Source organism: Dasypus novemcinctus, chromosome 13 (assembly GCF_030445035.2).
Source record: "Dasypus novemcinctus isolate mDasNov1 chromosome 13, mDasNov1.1.hap2, whole genome shotgun sequence".
NCBI classification, from domain to species: domain Eukaryota; kingdom Metazoa; phylum Chordata; class Mammalia; order Cingulata; family Dasypodidae; genus Dasypus; species Dasypus novemcinctus.
In genome coordinates, this window is record NC_080685.1 from 34,908,748 (window position 1) to 34,915,002 (window position 6,255).

Sequence of the window (6,255 nt, forward strand, 5' to 3'; positions counted from 1 at the left end):
TTAATTCATCAATATTCTTTGTCATCATTAACTGAAAATTGTAATTGCATAAGACAAGAATCAGAGATTCCAATTAACATTTTTTCATTTACATAGCAAAGTACCATGTTTATGTAGGTGATGTGCATTCTCATTATTCATTCCATTTTTTATTCAGCAACCAATTACTGATCACTTAATATATGCCAAGAAGGCCTGACCCCGCCAATTTTTTAAAGGATATTTTGGTTAATTATACAATATAGGAAATATACTGAAACTGATGACTAGATATGGGAGATTTAGGCACATTAAGTGAACTACACATATCAGACACTGAACATTGAAAAACTATTGAGTAGCTAATGGACAGAGTCAGCATCCAGCACAGAAAGTTCCCCAGAGAACATTGTTCATAAATATCTACTGAGGGAAGGTTGAGTGTTGATTTCCTGGTCATTTTAGGACTTAGCTGGGACAACGGATTATAATTGCTGGAGAAGTCTAACGTCACTACTCTTCCTGGAGAAGTCACTAAGTTCTGAAATATTAAAGGATAGTAAAGAAGTATATAGTTCTCTCTGGCTAGAGGAGCCCACACCAAATCTTGGTGTATATTTCCATCATTCTCTCCCATTTCTCAGCAAACTCTGTTCTTTCCTCCATTTCCCAATAAATTCTTTTTACTGGTTTAAACAAAAGAAGAAAAATATGACTCCTTTTCCCTACTTTGAGAGGAAGAAAGGATGATATAATACCCTAGCAACTTTAGAATTAGTAGTGATTATTTTGGGTATGTGGTATTATTTGTCAGTAGAGCATTTATGCAAGCATAGTAAAAATAACAATTGAGATTTTGCACATTTTTTTCAATGCCGAGTTCACTATGCTATAAAACAAATGCTATTAGTATACTATGAAGCCTTCAAAAATTCTACATCTGATTTAATCTTACCCTCCTGTGACTTCTACAACTTCTCTGTTCCTTGTCCTTATATTTTACACATTCCCTTAGCCTCATATCATATTGAACTCTTGTTTTCCTGCCCCACCTGCCAAGAGAATAAATAGCTAGCATTTATAGAGTTGTTTATATTTTGCAAAACTTTGTCAAATGTTGGTCAATTTTGTGCTTCACAGCATAATAGGGAAATGCATAGGGCAGCCAGGAAGTATGTAGGATAGCTTTGGTTACTTATTTTAGAAATAAGATAATTACAGCCAGGAAGTAGCAGATTTGAAACCAGAACTCAACCATTTTGACCTAAATTGCATAATTTTTACTTTAGTCAAAGCTTCCTCCTTGAAGAAAGAGACTATGTGTCTAATATTTCTGTACTTCGCAGTTCAACAATATAGAGCATTTTAAGAAGGCAATAATGTCTAATTAATGTTGGGTGGATAGGGTAACCCTCAAAAACAATGCTTAATCTATAAACAATTTCAGTTTTACCTTGTAACTCAGCACTGTAGAGTATGTGATATTTGGGTGTAGAGATGAACAGACTTGGCACTCTAATTAGTTTAGGTTCTCACTGAAATTAAGCATTCCCACAGGTGAATCTAGCTGGTCACTGGGAACCAGAAGAAGCAGGAGGAAAATGCTCTAAATTGTAAATGGTTTAATAAATAATACAAAACTTCTTGGGCTTTACCTCATAAGTTCACTTTGATTCTTTTGGCATCTTTGTACTGATAGTTGAGACATTAATTAGTATTCAAACACCTCTGACCTATTCTTTCCTTTTCTATCAACCAATCTCTTTTCCAGTTTCCCTTTCACTGTTCCACAGCTTCCTATGTGTGAGTAATTGTTTCCCAATGAGAGGAGTAGAGCAGCTTTCTCTCCTCTTGTCTAAGTGTATATTTTGGGGACAATGTCTAAATGACCCTTGAACATCCTCAAGAGGCCTTTTAATGTGAGTCTCTTTGGTATTCAAATCAACACTTGCATATCATTGTTCCACTTTCCGCTACAATCAGCCTTCTGCTGCCATTCTAGACTGTTTCAGAGATCTTCTCCCTCTTGAAAAAAACAAGGACCCTATACACTTCCTTTCTGCTTATCCCCTTTCTCCTGCCTTTGTGAAATATTCTTCCTATCAGTTGGACACTTTACACACTAAAGTTCTTAAGATTTCTTGACTCTTTACAGAAAATCTATAAGAAAGATTTCATATGGATTCACAAATTGAAATATTAACTAAGTGTCCAAAAAAAAGAGAATGCATTGCTATTATAAAATGAGACCTAGGGCTCAGTGTCCTTGGTGCAAATCTTGAGTGCCTGCTGACACACTGCTTGCAGAAAAGTCTGATTTCACAGAGCATACACTATCCCTTCAATCACAGTCCTGGTGGTTGATTTCACACCCACCATTAAAGTTCTGAGCCATTTTAGAAATGCAAAGATCTGGCAACAAAAACTTGAATAAGGATTCCTTTCGTATAGTTTTTACTTAATTTTAATTAAATAACCAGTTGGCAAATTATCAGCAATTGATTGTAAATGTCAGAATCCCCCTTATTTCTGGTATATTTTGAATGTGTGTGTGTGTGGATGCGGGTAACCGTACCAAACACCCTACACTATCTCTGAAGTTGTCCCTTATATCCAATTGTATCATACTTAATTATGGATCTATATGCACTGACAAAAGCAATACATACTCTCAGAAATCAGAGAGATGATGATTTGATTTGGAGAAAATATGCAATATTACTCCAATTATCCTTTTTTATATGGTATCAATTTTTTATGAGTAGAAGGCATTAAAACCATTTAGAATATTTTCCTACCTTGTATATTTTGTCAGGATTCCAAAGCTAATTCACTGTCATGTTTATGTAGTCCCAAAAGACAGTCTTAAAATTGTTAGAAACATGGTTGGTTCTCCAGTCAAATGAGGTAAAGATTGACTTGCTATGAAAGCAGTTTAAGAGTCTGAAATCTTAATTTTGTTACTGCTTGTTCAGTGACCTTGAGAAAGTTCCTGAATTTTCTGGACCTGAGTTACCCCAGCAGGGAAGTGAGAATTTCTGAGTTCATGCAAGCTTTGGCTCTACAGCTCTAGAGGTTTTATGGCATGATTTATGAGGCTGGGCCATAAGTGCTATGATTAGGCCCCATTACCCACTAAATTACAATGCTTTATAGAGTTTCCTATCAAAGTTTAAATATATTATCTTTTCACCATCAGGACTTGATGTTACTCAGCTCTAGAGGTTTGGGTCTGGTTAGGAGACCCCATGGGATTCCTTTCTCTTTCTCTTCAGTGGGAGCAGAGAACTTTCTCACCGTACTTTGTAATTTTCTCTCATTAGTTACAGGCTCTACGGAATGTGTAACTTGTAAAATTCTTCTGGGAATCTTTGGGGATTTCAAACTTTCAGAGTTAATATCCTGTCCATAATTAAAGCCTCAGGCTACTTCATAACTTTTGTTTTGGCAGTAATAATGTAACAATATTACGGGGAAACATAGGGATAATTATAATAGACTATCCCTCTTGTGAATTTCTTAAATCACATATGATGTTTGAATAAAAAATTGTGACAATTATTGTTGTGGTATTCAATGTATGTAGAGAAGATATTTGAGGTAACTATCTTCTAAAAGTATGAGGATAAAGATATCTAAATAAAAGTAAGTTTTTAATAATTCACTTGAAGTAATAAAATGTCTATATCAGTAGGGTGTGACAAGTTATATATGTAAATTGAAGTATATGTGAAACCACTAATATGACCATATATATTTAAAAATAGTATAAATAAAATGACATAATATCCAAAAAATGTTTAAGTAACTCTCAGGAAAGTATTAAAGAAGAAAGAGAGTAGTGAGAAACAAAAGAAAAACAGAAAAGAATTAACAAAATGGCACACTTAAGCACTAACATATCAATAATTACCTTAAATGTAAATGGTCTAAATGCAATAGTTAAATATTGCAATTGGCAGAGTAAATAAAACTTTTGATCCAACTATATACTGTCTACAAGAAACTCACTGTAAACACAACATATATATAGCTTGAATGCAAAAAAATATATATATATATAAGGGAAAAGATATATCATGATCACTTTGTTTTTTTAAAAACTAACAATGATTATATTAAGACCAGATAAAGTAGACTTCAAAGCAAAGAAAATCACTAGGGACAAAGAAAGTCATAAATAAAAGTGAAAAAAAAAATCAGCTGACCAAGGTGATACAGCAATCTTAAAGAGCTGACAGGAAACATAGAATGGTCCATCTTTATAGATGGGGACTTCAACTCCCCACTATCAACAGTCAATAGGCCTACTATACAGAAAATTTGCAAAATATAGAACAATTGGACAAAATCATCAACCATAATTGATATAATGTACATTAATAGAACCCTCCACAAAACAGAATAGGAGAATATGCCTTGTTTTCAAGTATGCATGGAACATTTACTATTATAAACTATATCCTGGGTCATAAAACAAACCTCTAAATAAAAGAAATTGAAATCATACAGACTACCATCTCCAATAATATCAAAAAAGTTCAAAAACAATAACAAAAAGATAGGAAAATTTATAAACACGAAAATTAAACAACATACTTGTAAATAATCCATGGGTCAAACAGGAACTCAAAGTAAATAAAAATATACATAGATCTGAATGAAAATGAAATTTCAACATATGAATATTTGTGGGACACAGTTAAAGCAGTGCTAAGAGATAATTTATTTTGCTTTTGGTTTGTAATTGCTTGTTCCCCCATATGGAGAAGAACTGGGCCCTTTCTGTTGACCAATGCCAGCTGCAGGCTTTGCAGTTTTCGGTGCATCTCATTGATTTGCGGAGCATACTTCTCAGATGTAATGGTTTCAGTGGGATTCAGAAAGCTGTAGTGGATCAGACCAGCAGCAGACCACCAAAGAGTGCCCATGACGTTTTTTTAGTGCAAGTTTGGCTTTGGGAATTGCTTTGGAGCTTCTTCTTGGTCTACCCACTGAGCTGGTTGTCACTGGTTGTTGTATAAAATCCACTTTTCATCAGATGTCACAATCTGATAGAGAAATTGTTCATTGTTGTTGCATAGAATAAGAGAAGATGACAGTTCAAAATGATGGTTTTAAAAATTTTTTAGTTCGCTCACGAGGCACCCATTTATCAAGCTTTTTCAACTTTCCGATTTGCTTCAAATGTCAAACAACTGTAGAATGGCCAACATTGAGTTTTTCGGCAACTTCTTGAGTAGTTTAAGAGGATCAATTTTGATTATTGCTCTCAATTGGTCATTGTCAACTTCTGATGGCTGGCCACTATGCTCCCCATCTTCAAGGCTCTTGTCTACTTTGCAAAACTTCTTGAACCACCACTGCACTCTATATTCATTAGCAGTTCCTGGCCAAATGTGTTGTTGATGTTGCAAGTTGTCTCTGCTGCTTTACGACCCATTTTGAACTTAAATAAAATGGCTCAAATTTGTTTTTTGTCTAATATTTCCATAGTCTAAAATAAATATAAAATAAACCTCAAGTAATAAGTCATTAGCAAAAAAATAAAGCAATAAATGCATATTAAAATGATGTATAATATAACCATTTATTTAAGAATGTGTTCCAATAGCAAATGACAAATTTCAACAATATAGAACTGCAATTACTTTCGCACCAACCTAAGTGGGTCATCTTTCCCCAGGGCTCCAGGATATCAAAACTGAGAAAGTTCTCTCTCTCTTTTCCCTGAGTGAGTGCCCATTTATATCAGCCCATCAAGAGTGCGGGGACTTAACCTGAGTTACACCTTACTGACGTGGTAGAATCGAAGACCCTAAATTGATTTAATCAAGTAAATGTAAAACCTTTGAATTTAATACAGTCAAAGGGTATCACACCCAGAGGAAGAGACCAGTGTACAAACATATTCCTTCTCTTTTTTGGAGTTCTTAAATAATCTCAAACTGCCATACTTCCCTATTTAAAAGCAAAGATTATCAGATTAGAAGAAAAAGCATGATCCATCTATATGCTATCTACAAGAGACTCATTTTAGGCACAAAGACACAAAGAGTTTGAAAGTAAAAGGGTGGAAAAAGATATTCCATTCAAACAGTAATCAAAAGAGAGCCAAAATTGCTATATTATTCTCACACAAAATACACTGTAAGTCACAGCAGTTTATAAGAGATAAAGAAGAATATAATATATTGATAAAAGTTCAACCCAGCAAGAAGATATGATAATAAAATAAACATATTAGTACCTAACAACAGATCTCCCAAATATATG